Source organism: Schistocerca cancellata, unplaced genomic scaffold (genome assembly GCF_023864275.1).
Source record: "Schistocerca cancellata isolate TAMUIC-IGC-003103 unplaced genomic scaffold, iqSchCanc2.1 HiC_scaffold_705, whole genome shotgun sequence".
NCBI lineage: Eukaryota > Metazoa > Arthropoda > Insecta > Orthoptera > Acrididae > Schistocerca > Schistocerca cancellata.
In genome coordinates this window covers 320,100-336,019 of record NW_026046716.1, presented here as the reverse complement: position 1 = coordinate 336,019, position 15,920 = coordinate 320,100, and the positions used below count along the sequence as shown (strand labels likewise).

At 55.0% G+C, this 15,920-nt stretch overlaps 17 non-coding genes across 17 annotated transcripts; all 17 read right to left on the bottom strand.

Annotated features, from left to right (window-relative positions):
• Positions 1–70: 70 nt before the first annotated feature.
• Positions 71–189, bottom strand: LOC126140951 (5S ribosomal RNA). Its single transcript, XR_007529458.1, has one exon. It is a non-coding gene; the product is annotated as a 5S ribosomal RNA (ribosomal RNA).
• Positions 190–1,026: 837 nt separating this feature from the next.
• LOC126140327 (5S ribosomal RNA) lies at positions 1,027–1,145 on the bottom strand. Its single transcript, XR_007528895.1, has one exon. It is a non-coding gene; the product is annotated as a 5S ribosomal RNA (ribosomal RNA).
• An 839-nt stretch (positions 1,146–1,984) lies between these two features.
• LOC126140544 (5S ribosomal RNA) lies at positions 1,985–2,103 on the bottom strand. The gene has a single exon (XR_007529091.1). It is a non-coding gene; the product is annotated as a 5S ribosomal RNA (ribosomal RNA).
• Positions 2,104–2,943: 840 nt separating this feature from the next.
• Positions 2,944–3,062, bottom strand: LOC126140543 (5S ribosomal RNA). The gene has a single exon (XR_007529090.1). It is a non-coding gene; the product is annotated as a 5S ribosomal RNA (ribosomal RNA).
• An 837-nt stretch (positions 3,063–3,899) lies between these two features.
• Positions 3,900–4,018, bottom strand: LOC126140542 (5S ribosomal RNA). Its single transcript, XR_007529089.1, has one exon. It is a non-coding gene; the product is annotated as a 5S ribosomal RNA (ribosomal RNA).
• An 836-nt stretch (positions 4,019–4,854) lies between these two features.
• On the bottom strand, positions 4,855–4,973 carry LOC126140541 (5S ribosomal RNA). The gene has a single exon (XR_007529088.1). It is a non-coding gene; the product is annotated as a 5S ribosomal RNA (ribosomal RNA).
• Positions 4,974–5,811: 838 nt separating this feature from the next.
• On the bottom strand, positions 5,812–5,930 carry LOC126140539 (5S ribosomal RNA). The gene has a single exon (XR_007529086.1). It is a non-coding gene; the product is annotated as a 5S ribosomal RNA (ribosomal RNA).
• Positions 5,931–6,772: 842 nt separating this feature from the next.
• On the bottom strand, positions 6,773–6,891 carry LOC126140537 (5S ribosomal RNA). Its single transcript, XR_007529085.1, has one exon. It is a non-coding gene; the product is annotated as a 5S ribosomal RNA (ribosomal RNA).
• Positions 6,892–7,728: 837 nt separating this feature from the next.
• LOC126140536 (5S ribosomal RNA) lies at positions 7,729–7,847 on the bottom strand. Its single transcript, XR_007529084.1, has one exon. It is a non-coding gene; the product is annotated as a 5S ribosomal RNA (ribosomal RNA).
• An 839-nt stretch (positions 7,848–8,686) lies between these two features.
• On the bottom strand, positions 8,687–8,805 carry LOC126140535 (5S ribosomal RNA). Its single transcript, XR_007529083.1, has one exon. It is a non-coding gene; the product is annotated as a 5S ribosomal RNA (ribosomal RNA).
• An 837-nt stretch (positions 8,806–9,642) lies between these two features.
• LOC126140763 (5S ribosomal RNA) lies at positions 9,643–9,761 on the bottom strand. The gene has a single exon (XR_007529288.1). It is a non-coding gene; the product is annotated as a 5S ribosomal RNA (ribosomal RNA).
• An 838-nt stretch (positions 9,762–10,599) lies between these two features.
• Positions 10,600–10,718, bottom strand: LOC126140534 (5S ribosomal RNA). The gene has a single exon (XR_007529082.1). It is a non-coding gene; the product is annotated as a 5S ribosomal RNA (ribosomal RNA).
• An 839-nt stretch (positions 10,719–11,557) lies between these two features.
• Positions 11,558–11,676, bottom strand: LOC126140533 (5S ribosomal RNA). Its single transcript, XR_007529081.1, has one exon. It is a non-coding gene; the product is annotated as a 5S ribosomal RNA (ribosomal RNA).
• An 842-nt stretch (positions 11,677–12,518) lies between these two features.
• On the bottom strand, positions 12,519–12,637 carry LOC126140340 (5S ribosomal RNA). Its single transcript, XR_007528906.1, has one exon. It is a non-coding gene; the product is annotated as a 5S ribosomal RNA (ribosomal RNA).
• An 841-nt stretch (positions 12,638–13,478) lies between these two features.
• Positions 13,479–13,597, bottom strand: LOC126140330 (5S ribosomal RNA). The gene has a single exon (XR_007528897.1). It is a non-coding gene; the product is annotated as a 5S ribosomal RNA (ribosomal RNA).
• Positions 13,598–14,423: 826 nt separating this feature from the next.
• On the bottom strand, positions 14,424–14,542 carry LOC126140841 (5S ribosomal RNA). Its single transcript, XR_007529359.1, has one exon. It is a non-coding gene; the product is annotated as a 5S ribosomal RNA (ribosomal RNA).
• Positions 14,543–15,377: 835 nt separating this feature from the next.
• LOC126140532 (5S ribosomal RNA) lies at positions 15,378–15,496 on the bottom strand. Its single transcript, XR_007529080.1, has one exon. It is a non-coding gene; the product is annotated as a 5S ribosomal RNA (ribosomal RNA).
• Between the last annotated feature and the right edge of the window lie 424 nt (positions 15,497–15,920).

Sequence of the window (15,920 nt, the reverse complement as noted above, 5' to 3'; positions counted from 1 at the left end):
TCTTTGTCACAACAGAAAGGTAGTTTGAAAATTGGGCTGGCGACATAACAAAAAAAAAAAACAGGAAGGGAGCCAACAGCACCCGGGTTTCCCAGGCGGTCACCCATCCAATTACTAGCCGGGCCCGATGATGCTTAACTTCGGTGATCGGACGAGAACCGGTGTATTCATCATGGTATGGCCGTTGGCGCTCATCTAATGTAGGAGCACGGCAGAATTCGCGTTCGGCTTTTCTCCCAACACACAAAATGTTAGTTTTCGGCCGCATTTGACGAAAGCGCTTCCTTCCGCAACCGCCAGTTCCTCGAGGACGGCGCGGGGAGGCGCGCCCGGCGTCCCAGCAGAATGACGGCCGAATTGGCGGGCGCACCGCCGCGTGTGTGAGACGCACTGCTGCTCGTTGCACCCCCTGTCATTCGCTGGGCGCGTGCAGCCTTCGACACTAGCGGAGGACGCATCTTGTCCCTGGTGCTCAGCGGAGGGCCTGTGCGGGGTGCGCCAGTGTCGTGCTGGAGGGCCCACTGGTAGCGATGTGGGCTTCCTCGCCTCGCCTCGCCTCACACCAGGTGTCTGCGTAGTTTGCAGTGCATTCGCACCATTCCTATCCCTGTCCCTGTCCCCGTCCCGACTTGTCCCGACTTTGCTCGACTGCCGCTCGCTGCCGCTCGGGTCGTGGTCCATATGACAGCGCAAGCACGACAAACGTCTGCGGGACGAGACGAGACGAGACGAGACGAGACGACTAAGGAATAAATTCGTGGTTACAAATCAAATTTGGAACTCTACACTCCTACACAACAATAGGCGGTACGTATTTCAGAAATCACCTGCCGATTCGTACTGTTTTGTCGTTTTCAAAGTCTTCTTGGCAAACGTGGTTAGCACATTCTCCCTCAAACTGAGTTAATTACTGCATTTTCGTACCATTACAGTAGTTTAAAAGGCTTAAGGAAGCATCTTTGTCACAACAGAAAGGTAGTTTGAAAATTGGGCTGGCGACATAACAAAAAAAAAAAACAGGAAGGGAGCCAACAGCACCCAGGTTTCCCAGGCGGTCACCCATCCAAGTACTAGCCGGGCCCGATGATGCTTAACTTCGGTGATCGGACGAGAACCTGTGTATTCATCATGGTATGGCCGTTGGCGCTCATCTAATGTAGGAGCACGGCAGAATTCTCGTTCGGCTTTTCTCCCAACACACAAAATGTTAGTTTTCGGCCGCATTTGACGAAAGCGCTTCCTTCCGCAACCGCCAGTTCCTCGAGGACGGCGCGGGGAGGCGCGCCCGGCGTCCCAGCAGAGTGACGACCGAATTGGCGGGCGCACTGCCGCGTGTGTGAGACGCACTGCTGCTCGTTGCACCCCCTGTCATTCGCTGGGCGCGTACAGCCTTCGACACTAGCGGAGGACGCATCTTGTCCCTGGTGTTCAGCGGAGGGCCTGTGCGGGGTGCGCCAGTGTCGTGCTGGAGGGCCCACTGGTAGCGATGTGGGCTTCCTCGCCTCGCCTCGCCTCACACCAGGTGTCTGCGTAGTTTGCAGTGCATTCGCACCATTCCTATCCCTGTCCCTGTCCCCGTCCCTACTTGTCCCGACTTTGCTCGACTGCCGCTCGCTGCCGCTCGGCTCGTGGTCCATATGACAGCGCAAGCACGACAAACGTCTGCGGGACGAGACGAGACGAGACGAGACGAGACGACTAAGGAATAAATTCGTGGTTACAAATCAAATTTGGAACTCTACACTCCTACACAACAATAGGCGGTGACGTATTTCAGAAATCACCTGCCGATTCGTACTGTTTTGTCGTTTTCAAAGTCTTCTTGGCAAACTTGGTTAGCACATTCTCCCTCAAACTGAGTTAATTACTGCATTTTCGTACCATTACAGTAGTTTAAAAGGCTTAAGGAAGCATCTTTGTCACAACAGAAAGGTAGTTTGAAAATTGGGCTGGCGACATAACAAAAAAAAAAAAACAGGAAGGGAGCCAACAGCACCCGGGTTTCCCAGGCGGTCACCCATCCAAGTACTAGCCGGGCCCGATGATGCTTAACTTCGGTGATCGGACGAGAACCGGTGTATTCATCATGGTATGGCCGTTGGCGCTCATCTAATGTAGGAGCACGGCAGAATTCGCGTTCGGCTTTTCTCCCAACACACAAAATGTTAGTTTTCGGCCGCATTTGACGAAAGCGCTTCCTTCCGCAACCGCCAGTTCCTCGAGGACGGCGCGGGGAGGCGCGCCCGGCGTCCCAGCAGAATGACGGCCGAATTGGCGGGCGCACCGCCGCGTGTGTGAGACGCACTGCTGCTCGTTGCACCCCCTGTCATTCGCTGGGCGCGTGCAGCCTTCGACACTAGCGGAGGACGCATCTTGTCCCTGGTGCTCAGCGGAGGGCCTGTGCGGGGTGGGCCAGTGTCGTGCTGGAGGGCCCACTGGTAGCGATGTGGGCTTCCTCGCCTCGCCTCGCCTCACACCAGGTGTCTGCGTAGTTTGCAGTGCATTCGCACCATTCCTATCCCTGTCCCTGTCCCCGTCCCGACTCGTCCCGACTTTGCTCGACTGCCGCTCGCTGCCGCTCGGGTCGTGGTCCATATGACAGCGCAAGCACGACAAACGTCTGCGGGACGAGACGAGACGAGACGAGACGAGACGACTAAGGAATAAATTCGTGGTTACAAATCAAATTTGGAACTCTACACTCCTACACAACAATAGGCGGTGACGTATTTCAGAAATCACCTGCCGATTCGTACTGTTTTGTCGTTTTCAAAGTCTTCTTGGCAAACTTGGTTAGCACATTCTCCCTCAAACTGAGTTAATTACTGCATTTTCGTACCATTACAGTAGTTTAAAAGGCTTAAGGAAGCATCTTTGTCACAACAGAAAGGTAGTTTGAAAATTGGGCTGGCGACATAACAAAAAAAAAAAAAACATGAAGGGAGCCAACAGCACCCGGGTTTCCCAGGCGGTCACCCATCCAAGTACTAGCCGGGCCCGATGATGCTTAACTTCGGTGATCGGACGAGAACCGGTGTATTCATCATGGTATGGCCGTTGGCGCTCATCTAATGTAGGAGCACGGCAGAATTCGCGTTCCGCTTTTCTCCCAACACACAAAATGTTAGTTTTCGGCCGCATTTGACGAAAGCGCTTCCTTCCGCAACCGCCAGTTCCTTGAGGACGGCGCGGGGAGGCGCGCCCGGCGTCCCAGCAGAGTGACGGCCGAATTGGCGGGCGCACCGCCGCGTGTGTGAGACGCACTGCTGCTCGTTGCACCCCCTGTCATTCGCTGGGCGCGTGCAGCCTTCGACACTAGCGGAGGACGCATCTTGTCCCTGGTGCTCAGCGGAGGGCCTGTGCGGGGTGCGCCAGTGTCGTGCTGGAGGGCCCACTGGTAGCGATGTGGGCTTCCTCGCCTCGCCTCGCCTCACACCAGGTGTCTGCGTAGTTTGCAGTGCATTCGCACCATTCCTATCCCTGTCCCTGTCCCCGTCCCGACTTGTCCCGACTTTGCTCGACTGCCGCTCGCTGCCGCTCGGGTCGTGGTCCATATGACAGCGCAAGCACGACAAACGTCTGCGGGACGAGACGAGACGAGACGAGACGAGACGACTAAGGAATAAATTCGTGGTTACAAATCAAATTTGGAACTCTACACACCTACACAACAATAGGCGGTACGTATTTCAGAATTCACCTGCCGATTCGTACTGTTTTGTCGTTTTCAAAGTCTTCTTGGCAAACGTGGTTAGCACATTCTCCCTCAAACTGAGTTAATTACTGCATTTTCGTACCATTACAGTAGTTTAAAAGGCTTAAGGAAGCATCTTTGTCACAACAGAAAGGTAGTTTGAAAATTGGGCTGGCGACATAACAAAAAAAAAAAACAGGAAGGGAGCCAACAGCACCCGGGTTTCCCAGGCGGTCACCCATCCAAGTACTAGCCGGGCCCGATGATGCTTAACTTCGGTGATCGGACGAGAACCGGTGTATTCATCATGGTATGGCCGTTGGCGCTCATCTAATGTAGGAGCACGGCAGAATTCGCGTTCCGCTTTTCTCCCAACACACAAAATGTTAGTTTTCGGCCGCATTTGACGAAAGCGCTTCCTTCCGCAACCGCCAGTTCCTCGAGGACGGCGCGGGGAGGCGCGCCCGGCGTCCCAGCAGAGTGACGGCCGAATTGGCGGGCGCACCGCCGCGTGTGTGAGACGCACTGCTGCTCGTTGCACCCCCTGTCATTCGCTGGGCGCGTGCAGCCTTCGACACTAGCGGAGGACGCATCTTGTCCCTGGTGCTCAGCGGAGGGCCTGTGCGGGGTGCGCCAGTGTCGTGCTGGAGGGCCCACTGGTAGCGATGTGGGCTTCCTCGCCTCGCCTCGCCTCACACCAGGTGTCTGCGTAGTTTGCAGTGCATTCGCACCATTCCTATCCCTGTCCCTGTCCCCGTCCCGACTTGTCCCGAATTTGCTCGACTGCCGCTCGCTGCCGCTCGGGTCGTGGTCCATATGACAGCGCAAGCACGACAAACGTCTGCGGGACGAGACGAGACGAGACGAGACGAGACGACTAAGGATTAAATTCGTGGTTACAAATCAAATTTGGAACTCTACACTCCTACACAACAATAGGCGGTACGTATTTCAGAATTCACCTGCCGATTCGTACTGTTTTGTCGTTTTCAAAGTCTTCTTGGCAAACGTGGTTAGCACATTCTCCCTCAAACTGAGTTAATTACTGCATTTTCGTACCATTACAGTAGTTTAAAAGGCTTAAGGAAGCATCTTTGTCACAACAGAAAGGTAGTTTGAAAATTGGGCTGGCGACATAACAAAAAAAAAAACAGGAAGGGAGCCAACAGCACCCGGGTTTCCCAGGCGGTCACCCATCCAAGTACTAGCCGGGCCCGATGATGCTTAACTTCGGTGATCGGACGAGAACCGGTGTATTCATCATGGTATGGCCGTTGGCCCTCATCTAATGTAGGAGCACGGCAGAATTCGCGTTCCGCTTTTCTCCCAACACACAAAATGTTAGTTTTCGGCCGCATTTGACGAAAGCGCTTCCTTCCGCAACCGCCAGTTCCTCGAGGGCGGCGCGGGGAGGCGCGCCCGGCGTCCCAGCAGAGTGACGACCGAATTGGCGGGCGCACCGCCGCGTGTGTGAGACGCACTGCTGCTCGTTGCACCCCCTGTCATTCGCTGGGCGCGTGCAGCCTTCGACACTAGCGGAGGACGCATCTTGTCCCTGGTGTTCAGCGGAGGGCCTGTGCGGGGTGCGCCAGTGTCGTGCTGGAGGGGCCACTGGTAGCAATGTGGGCTACCTCGCCTCGCCTCGCCTCACACCAGGTGTCTGCGTAGTTTGCAGTGCATTCGCACTATTCCTATCCCTGTCCCTGTCCCCGTCCCGACTTGTCCCGACTTTGCTCGACTGCCGCTCGCTGCCGCTCGGGTCGTGGTCCATATGACAGCGCAAGCACGACAAACGTCTGCGGGACGAGACGAGACGAGACGAGACGAGACGACTAAGGAATAAATTCGTGGTTACAAATCAAATTTGGAACTCTACACTCCTACACAACAATAGGCGGTACGTATTTCAGAATTCACCTGCCGATTCGTACTGTTTTGTCGTTTTCAAAGTCTTCTTGGCAAACTTGGTTAGCACATTCTCCCTCAAACTGAGTTAATTACTGCATTTTCGTACCATTACAGTAGTTTAAAAGGCTTAAGGAAGCATCTTTGTCACAACAGAAAGGTAGTTTGAAAATTGGGCCGGCGACATAACAAAAAAAAAAAAACAGGAAGGGAGCCAACAGCACCCGGGTTTCCCAGGCGGTCACCCATCCAAGTACTAGCCGGGCCCGATGATGCTTAACTTCGGTGATCGGACGAGAACCGGTGTATTCATCATGGTATGGCCGTTGGCCCTCATCTAATGTAGGAGCACGGCAGAATTCGCGTTCGGCTTTTCTCCCAACACACAAAATGTTAGTTTTCGGCCGCATTTGACGAAAGCGCTTCCTTCCGCAACCGCCAGTTCCTCGAGGGCGGCGCGGGGAGGCGCGCCCGGCGTCCCAGCAGAGTGACGACCGAATTGGCGGGCGCACCGCCGCGTGTGTGAGACGCACTGCTGCTCGTTGCACCCCCTGTCATTCGCTGGGCGCGTGCAGCCTTCGACACTAGCGGAGGACGCATCTTGTCCCTGGTGTTCTGCGGAGGGCCTGTGCGGGGTGCGCCAGTGTCGTGCTGGAGGGCCCACTGGTAGCGATGTGGGCTTCCTCGCCTCGCCTCGCCTCACACCAGGTGTCTGCGTAGTTTGCAGTGCATTCGCACTATTCCTATCCCTGTCCCTGTCCCCGTCCCGACTTGTCCCGACTTTGCTCGACTGCCGCTCGCTGCCGCTCGGGTCGTGGTCCATATGACAGCGCAAGCACGACAAACGTCTGCGGGACGAGACGAGACGAGACGAGACGAGACGACTAAGGAATAAATTCGTGGTTACAAATCAAATTTGGAACTCTACACTCCTACACAACAATAGGCGGTGACGTATTTCAGAAATCACCTGCCGATTCGTACTGTTTTGTCGTTTTCAAAGTCTTCTTGGCAAACTTGGTTAGCTCATTCTCCCTCAAACTGAGTTAATTACTGCATTTTCGTACCATTACAGTAGTTTAAAAGGCTTAAGGAAGCATCTTTGTCACAACAGAAAGGTAGTTTGAAAATTGGGCTGGCGACATAACAAAAAAAAAAAAAAAACAGGAATGGAGCCAACAGCACCCGGGTTTCCCAGGCGGTCACCCATCCAAGTACTAGCCGGGCCCGATGATGCTTAACTTCGGTGATCGGACGAGAACCGGTGTATTCATCATGGTATGGCCGTTGGCGCTCATCTAATGTAGGAGCACGGCAGAATTCGCGTTCGGCTTTTCTCCCAACACACAAAATGTTAGTTTTCGGCCGCATTTGACGAAAGCGCTTCCTTCCGCAACCGCCAGTTCCTCGAGGACGGCGCGGGGAGGCGCGCCCGGCGTCCCAGCAGAGTGACGGCCGAATTGGCGGGCGCACCGCCGCGTGTGTGAGACGCACTGCTGCTCGTTGCACCCCCTGTCATTCGCTGGGCGCGTGCAGCCTTCGACACTAGCGGAGGACGCATCTAGTCCCTGGTGCTCAGCGGAGGGCCTGTGCGGGGTGCGCCAGTGTCGTGCTGGAGGGCCCACTGGTAGCGATGTGGGCTTCCTCGCCTCGCCTCGCCTCACACCAGGTGTCTGCGTAGTTTGCAGTGCATTCGCACCATTCCTATCCCTGTCCCTGTCCCCGTCCCTACTTGTCCCGACTTTGCTCGACTGCCGCTCGCTGCCGCTCGGCTCGTGGTCCATATGACAGCGCAAGCACGACAAACGTCTGCGGGACGAGACGAGACGAGACGAGACGAGACGACTAAGGAATAAATTCGTGGTTACAAATCAAATTTGGAACTCTACACTCCTACACAACAATAGGCGGTGACGTATTTCAGAAATCACCTGCCGATTCGTACTGTTTTGTCGTTTTCAAAGTCTTCTTGGCAAACTTGGTTAGCACATTCTCCCTCAAACTGAGTTAATTACTGCATTTTCGTACCATTACAGTAGTTTAAAAGGCTTAAGGAAGCATCTTTGTCACAACAGAAAGGTAGTTTGAAAATTGGGCTGGCGACATAACAAAAAACATAACAGGAAGGGAGCCAACAGCACCCGGGTTTCCCAGGCGGTCACCCATCCAAGTACTAGCCGGGCCCGATGATGCTTAACTTCGGTGATCGGACGAGAACCGGTGTATTCATCATGGTATGGCCGTTGGCGCTCATCTAATGTAGGAGCACGGCAGAATTCGCGTTCGGCTTTTCTCCCAACACACAAAATGTTAGTTTTCGGCCGCATTTGACGAAAGCGCTTCCTTCCGCAACCGCCAGTTCCTCGAGGACGGCGCGGGGAGGCGCGCCCGGCGTCCCAGCAGAATGACGGCCGAATTGGCGGGCGCACCGCCGCGTGTGTGAGACGCACTGCTGCTCGTTGCACCCCCTGTCATTCGCTGGGCGCGTGCAGCCTTCGACACTAGCGGAGGACGCATCTTGTCCCTGGTGCTCAGCGGAGGGCCTGTGCGGGGTGGGCCAGTGTCGTGCTGGAGGGCCCACTGGTAGCGATGTGGGCTTCCTCGCCTCGCCTCGCCTCACACCAGGTGTCTGCGTAGTTTGCAGTGCATTCGCACCATTCCTATCCCTGTCCCTGTCCCCGTCCCGACTCGTCCCGACTTTGCTCGACTGCCGCTCGCTGCCGCTCGGGTCGTGGTCCATATGACAGCGCAAGCACGACAAACGTCTGCGGGACGAGACGAGACGAGACGAGACGAGACGACTAAGGAATAAATTCGTGGTTACAAATCAAATTTGGAACTCTACACTCCTACACAACAATAGGCGGTGACGTATTTCAGAAATCACCTGCCGATTCGTACTGTTTTGTCGTTTTCAAAGTCTTCTTGGCAAACTTGGTTAGCACATTCTCCCTCAAACTGAGTTAATTACTGCATTTTCGTACCATTACAGTAGTTTAAAAGGCTTAAGGAAGCATCTTTGTCACAACAGAAAGGTAGTTTGAAAATTGGGCTGGCGACATAACAAAAAAAAAAAAACATGAAGGGAGCCAACAGCACCCGGGTTTCCCAGGCGGTCACCCATCCAAGTACTAGCCGGGCCCGATGATGCTTAACTTCGGTGATCGGACGAGAACCGGTGTATTCATCATGGTATGGCCGTTGGCGCTCATCTAATGTAGGAGCACGGCAGAATTCGCGTTCCGCTTTTCTCCCAACACACAAAATGTTAGTTTTCGGCCGCATTTGACGAAAGCGCTTCCTTCCGCAACCGCCAGTTCCTTGAGGACGGCGCGGGGAGGCGCGCCCGGCGTCCCAGCAGAGTGACGGCCGAATTGGCGGGCGCACCGCCGCGTGTGTGAGACGCACTGCTGCTCGTTGCACCCCCTGTCATTCGCTGGGCGCGTGCAGCCTTCGACACTAGCGGAGGACGCATCTTGTCCCTGGTGCTCAGCGGAGGGCCTGTGCGGGGTGCGCCAGTGTCGTGCTGGAGGGCCCACTGGTAGCGATGTGGGCTTCCTCGCCTCGCCTCGCCTCACACCAGGTGTCTGCGTAGTTTGCAGTGCATTCGCACCATTCCTATCCCTGTCCCTGTCCCCGTCCCGACTTGTCCCGACTTTGCTCGACTGCCGCTCGCTGCCGCTCGGGTCGTGGTCCATATGACAGCGCAAGCACGACAAACGTCTGCGGGACGAGACGAGACGAGACGAGACGAGACGACTAAGGAATAAATTCGTGGTTACAAATCAAATTTGGAACTCTACACACCTACACAACAATAGGCGGTACGTATTTCAGAATTCACCTGCCGATTCGTACTGTTTTGTCGTTTTCAAAGTCTTCTTGGCAAACGTGGTTAGCACATTCTCCCTCAAACTGAGTTAATTACTGCATTTTCGTACCATTACAGTAGTTTAAAAGGCTTAAGGAAGCATCTTTGTCACAACAGAAAGGTAGTTTGAAAATTGGGCTGGCGACATAACAAAAAAAAAAAACAGGAAGGGCGCCAACAGCACCCGGGTTTCCCAGGCGGTCACCCATCCAAGTACTAGCCGGGCCCGATGATGCTTAACTTCGGTGATCGGACGAGAACCGGTGTATTCATCATGGTATGGCCGTTGGCGCTCATCTAATGTAGGAGCACGGCAGAATTCGCGTTCCGCTTTTCTCCCAACACACAAAATGTTAGTTTTCGGCCGCATTTGACGAAAGCGCTTCCTTCCGCAACCGCCAGTTCCTCGAGGACGGCGCGGGGAGGCGCGCCCGGCGTCCCAGCAGAGTGACGGCCGAATTGGCGGGCGCACCGCCGCGTGTGTGAGACGCACTGCTGCTCGTTGCACCCCCTGTCATTCGCTGGGCGCGTGCAGCCTTCGACACTAGCGGAGGACGCATCTTGTCCCTGGTGCTCAGCGGAGGGCCTGTGCGGGGTGCGCCAGTGTCGTGCTGGAGGGCCCACTGGTAGCGATGTGGGCTTCCTCGCCTCGCCTCGCCTCACACCAGGTGTCTGCGTAGTTTGCAGTGCATTCGCACCATTCCTATCCCTGTCCCTGTCCCCGTCCCGACTTGTCCCGAATTTGCTCGACTGCCGCTCGCTGCCGCTCGGGTCGTGGTCCATATGACAGCGCAAGCACGACAAACGTCTGCGGGACGAGACGAGACGAGACGAGACGAGACGACTAAGGAATAAATTCGTGGTTACAAATCAAATTTGGAACTCTACACTCCTACACAACAATAGGCGGTACGTATTTCAGAATTCACCTGCCGATTCGTACTGTTTTGTCGTTTTCAAAGTCTTCTTGGCAAACTTGGTTAGCACATTCTCCCTCAAACTGAGTTAATTACTGCATTTTCGTACCATTACAGTAGTTTAAAAGGCTTAAGGAAGCATCTTTGTCACAACAGAAAGGTAGTTTGAAAATTGGGCCGGCGACATAACAAAAAAAAAAAAACAGGAAGGGAGCCAACAGCACCCGGGTTTCCCAGGCGGTCACCCATCCAAGTACTAGCCGGGCCCGATGATGCTTAACTTCGGTGATCGGACGAGAACCGGTGTATTCATCATGGTATGGCCGTTGGCCCTCATCTAATGTAGGAGCACGGCAGAATTCGCGTTCGGCTTTTCTCCCAACACACAAAATGTTAGTTTTCGGCCGCATTTGACGAAAGCGCTTCCTTCCGCAACCGCCAGTTCCTCGAGGGCGGCGCGGGGAGGCGCGCCCGGCGTCCCAGCAGAGTGACGACCGAATTGGCGGGCGCACCGCCGCGTGTGTGAGACGCACTGCTGCTCGTTGCACCCCCTGTCATTCGCTGGGCGCGTGCAGCCTTCGACACTAGCGGAGGACGCATCTTGTCCCTGGTGTTCAGCGGAGGGCCTGTGCGGGGTGCGCCAGTGTCGTGCTGGAGGGCCCACTGGTAGCGATGTGGGCTTCCTCGCCTCGCCTCGCCTCACACCAGGTGTCTGCGTAGTTTGCAGTGCATTCGCACTATTCCTATCCCTGTCCCTGTCCCCGTCCCGACTTGTCCCGACTTTGCTCGACTGCCGCTCGCTGCCGCTCGGGTCGTGGTCCATATGACAGCGCAAGCACGACAAACGTCTGCGGGACGAGACGAGACGAGACGAGACGAGACGACTAAGGAATAAATTCGTGGTTACAAATCAAATTTGGAACTCTACACTCCTACACAACAATAGGCGGTACGTATTTCAGAATTCACCTGCCGATTCGTACTGTTTTGTCGTTTTCAAAGTCTTCTTGGCAAACTTGGTTAGCACATTCTCCCTCAAACTGAGTTAATTACTGCATTTTCGTACCATTACAGTAGTTTAAAAGGCTTAAGGAAGCATCTTTGTCACAACAGAAAGGTAGTTTGAAAATTGGGCCGGCGACATAACAAAAAAAAAAAAAACAGGAAGGGAGCCAACAGCACCCGGGTTTCCCAGGCGGTCACCCATCCAAGTACTAGCCGGGCCCGATGATGCTTAACTTCGGTGATCGGACGAGAACCGGTGTATTCATCATGGTATGGCCGTTGGCCCTCATCTAATGTAGGAGCACGGCAGAATTCGCGTTCGGCTTTTCTCCCAACACACAAAATGTTAGTTTTCGGCCGCATTTGACGAAAGCGCTTCCTTCCGCAACCGCCAGTTCCTCGAGGGCGGCGCGGGGAGGCGCGCCCGGCGTCCCAGCAGAGTGACGACCGAATTGGCGGGCGCACCGCCGCGTGTGTGAGACGCACTGCTGCTCGTTGCACCCCCTGTCATTCGCTGGGCGCGTGCAGCCTTCGACACTAGCGGAGGACGCATCTTGTCCCTGGTGCTCAGCGGAGGGCCTGTGCGGGGTGCGCCAGTGTCGTGCTGGAGGGCCCACTGGTAGCGATGTGGGCTTCCTCGCCTCGCCTCGCCTCACACCAGGTGTCTGCGTAGTTTGCAGTGCATTCGCACTATTCCTATCCCTGTCCCTGTCCCCGTCCCGACTTGTCCCGACTTTGCTCGACTGCCGCTCGCTGCCGCTCGGGTCGTGGTCCATATGACAGCGCAAGCACGACAAACGTCTGCGGGACGAGACGAGACGAGACGAGACGAGACGACTAAGGAATAAATTCGTGGTTACAAATCAAATTTGGAACTCTACACTCCTACACAACAATAGGCGGTGACGTATTTCAGAAATCACCTGCCGATTCGTACTGTTTTGTCGTTTTCAAAGTCTTCTTGGCAAACTTGGTTAGCTCATTCTCCCTCAAACTGAGTTAATTACTGCATTTTCGTACCATTACAGTAGTTTAAAAGGCTTAAGGAAGCATCTTTGTCACAACAGAAAGGTAGTTTGAAAATTGGGCTGGCGACATAACAAAAAAAAAAAAAAAACAGGAATGGAGCCAACAGCACCCGGGTTTCCCAGGCGGTCACCCATCCAAGTACTAGCCGGGCCCGATGACGCTTAACTTCGGTGATCGGACGAGAACCGGTGTATTCATCATTGTATGGCCGTTGGCGCTCATCTAATGTAGGAGCACGGCAGAATTCGCGTTCGGCTTTTCTCCCAACACACAAAATGTTAGTTTTCGGCCGCATTTGACGAAAGCGCTTCCTTCCGCAACCGCCAGTTCCTCGAGGACGGCGCGGGGAGGCGCGCCCGGCGTCCCAGCAGAGTGACGGCCGAATTGGCGGGCGCACCGCCGCGTGTGTGAGACGCACTGCTGCTCGTTGCACCCCCTGTCATTCGCTGGGCGCGTGCAGCCTTCGACACTAGCGGAGGACGCATCTAGTCCCTGGTGTTCAGCGGAGGGCCTGTGCGGGGTGCGCCAGTGTCGTGCTGGAGGGCCCACTGGTAGCGATGTGGGCTTCCTCGCCTCGCCTCGCCTCACACCAGGTGTCTGCGTAGTTTGCAGTGCATTCGCACTATTCCTATCCCTGTCCCTGTCCCCGTCCCGACTTGTCCCGACTTTGCTCGACTGCCGCTCGCTGCCGCTCGGGTCGTGGTCCATATGATAGCGCAAGCACGACAAACGTCTGCGGGACGAGACGAGACGAGACGAGACGAGACGACTAAGGAATAAATTCGTGGTTACAAATCAAATTTGGAACTCTACACTCCTACACAACAATAGGCGGTGACGTATTTCAGAAATCACCTGCCGATTCGTACTGTTTTGTCGTTTTCAAAGTCTTCTTGGCAAACTTGGTTAGCTCATTCTCCCTCAAACTGAGTTAATTACTGCATTTTCGTACCATTACAGTAGTTTAAAAGGCTTAAGGAAGCATCTTTGTCACAACAGAAAGGTAGTTTGAAAATTGGGCTGGCGACATAACAAAAAAAAAAAAAAACAGGAATGGAGCCAACAGCACCCGGGTTTCCCAGGCGGTCACCCATCCAAGTACTAGCCGGGCCCGATGATGCTTAACTTCGTTGATCGGACGAGAACCGGTGTATTCATCATGGTATGGCCGTTGGCGCTCATCTAATGTAGGAGCACGGCAGAATTCGCGTTCCGCTTTTCTCCCAACACACAAAATGTTAGTTTTCGGCCGCATTTGACGAAAGCGCTTCCTTCCGCAACCGCCAGTTCCTCGAGGACGGCGCGGGGAGGCGCGCCCGGCGTCCCAGCAGAGTGACGGCCGAATTGGCGGGCGCACCGCCGCGTGTGTGAGACGCACTGCTGCTCGTTGCACCCCCTGTCATTCGCTGGGCGCGTGCAGCCTTCGACACTAGCGGAGGACGCATCTAGTCCCTGGTGCTCAGCGGAGGGCCTGTGCGGGGTGCGCCAGTGTCGTGCTGGAGGGCCCACTGGTAGCGATGTGGGCTTCCTCGCCTCGCCTCGCCTCACACCAGGTGTCTGCGTAGTTTGCAGTGCATTCGCACCATTCCTATCCCTGTCCCTGTCCCCGTCCCGACTTTGCTCGACTGCCGCTCGCTGCCGCTCGGGTCGTGGTCCATATGACAGCGCAAGCACGACAAACGTCTGCGGGACGAGACGAGACGAGACGAGACGAGACGACTAAGGAATAAATTCGTGGTTACAAATCAAATTTGGAACTCTACACTCCTACACAACAATAGGCGGTACGTATTTCAGAATTCACCTGCCGATTCGTACTGTTTTGTCGTTTTCAAAGTCTTCTTGGCAAACGTGGTTAGCACATTCTCCCTCAAACTGAGTTAATTACTGCATTTTCGTACCATTACAGTAGTTTAAAAGGCTTAAGGAAGCATCTTTGTCACAACAGAAAGGTAGTTTGAAAATTGGGCTGGCGACATAACAAAAAACATAACAGGAAGGGAGCCAACAGCTCCCGGGTTTCCCAGGCGGTCACCCATCCAAGTACTAGCCGGGCCCGATGATGCTTAACTTCGGTGATCGGACGAGAACCGGTGTATTCATCATGGTATGGCCGTTGGCGCTCATCTAATGTAGGAGCACGGCAGAATTCGCGTTCGGCTTTTCTCCCAACACACAAAATGTTAGTTTTCGGCCGCATTTGACGAAAGCGCTTCCTTCCGCAACCGCCAGTTCCCCGAGGACGGCGCGGGGAGGCGCGCCCGGCGTCCCAGCAGAGTGACGGCCGAATTGGCGGGCGCACCGCCGCGTGTGTGAGACGCACTGCTGCTCGTTGCACCCCCTGTCATTCGCTGGGCGCGTGCAGCCTTCGACACTAGCGGAGGACGCATCTTGTACCTGGTGTTCAGCGGAGGGCCTGTGCGGGGTGCGCCAGTGTCGTGCTGGAGGGCCCACTGATAGCGATGTGGGCTTCCTCGCCTCGCCTCGCCTCACACCAGGTGTCTGCGTAGTTTGCAGTGCATTCGCACCATTCCTATCCCTGCCCTGTCCCCGTCCCGACTTGTCCCGACTTTGCTCGACTGCCGCTCGCTGCCGCTCGGGTCGTGGTCCATATGACAGCGCAAGCACGACAAACGTCTGCGGGACGAGACGAGACGAGACGAGACGAGACGACTAAGGAATAAATTCGTGGTTACAAATCAAATTTGGAACTCTACACTCCTACAAAACAATAGGCGGTACGTATTTCAGAATTCACCTGCCGATTCGTACTGTTTTGTCGTTTTCAAAGTCTTCTTGGCAAACGTGGTTAGCACATTCTCCCTCAAACTGAGTTAATTACTGCATTTTCGTACCATTACAGTAGTTTAAAAGGCTTAAGGAAGCATCTTTGTCACAACAGAAAGGTAGTTTGAAAATTGGGCTGGCGACATAACAAAAAACATAACAGGGAGGGAGCCAACAGCACCCGGGTTTCCCAGGCGGTCACCCATCCAAGTACTAGCCGGGCCCGATGATGCTTAACTTCGGTGATCGGACGAGAACCGGTGTATTCATCATGGTATGGCCGTTGGCCCTCATCTAATGTAGGAGCACGGCAGAATTCGCGTTCGGCTTTTCTCCCAACACACAAAATGTTAGTTTTCGGCCGCATTTGACGAAAGCGCTTCCTTCCGCAACCGCCAGTTCCTCGAGGACGGCGCGGGGAGGCGCGCCCGGCGTCCCAGCAGAGTGACGACCGAATTGGCGGGCGCACTGCCGCGTGTGTGAGACGCACTGCTGCTCGTTGCACCCCCTGTCATTCGCTGGGCGCGTGCAGCCTTCGACACTAGCGGAGGACGCATCTTGTCCCTGGTGTTCAGCGGAGGGCCTGTGCGGGGTGCGCCAGTGTCGTGCTGGAGGGCCCACTGGTAGCGATGTGGGCTTCCTCGCCTCGCCTCGCCTCACACCAGGTGTCTGCGTAGTTTGCAGTGCATTCGCACCATTCCTATCCCTGTCC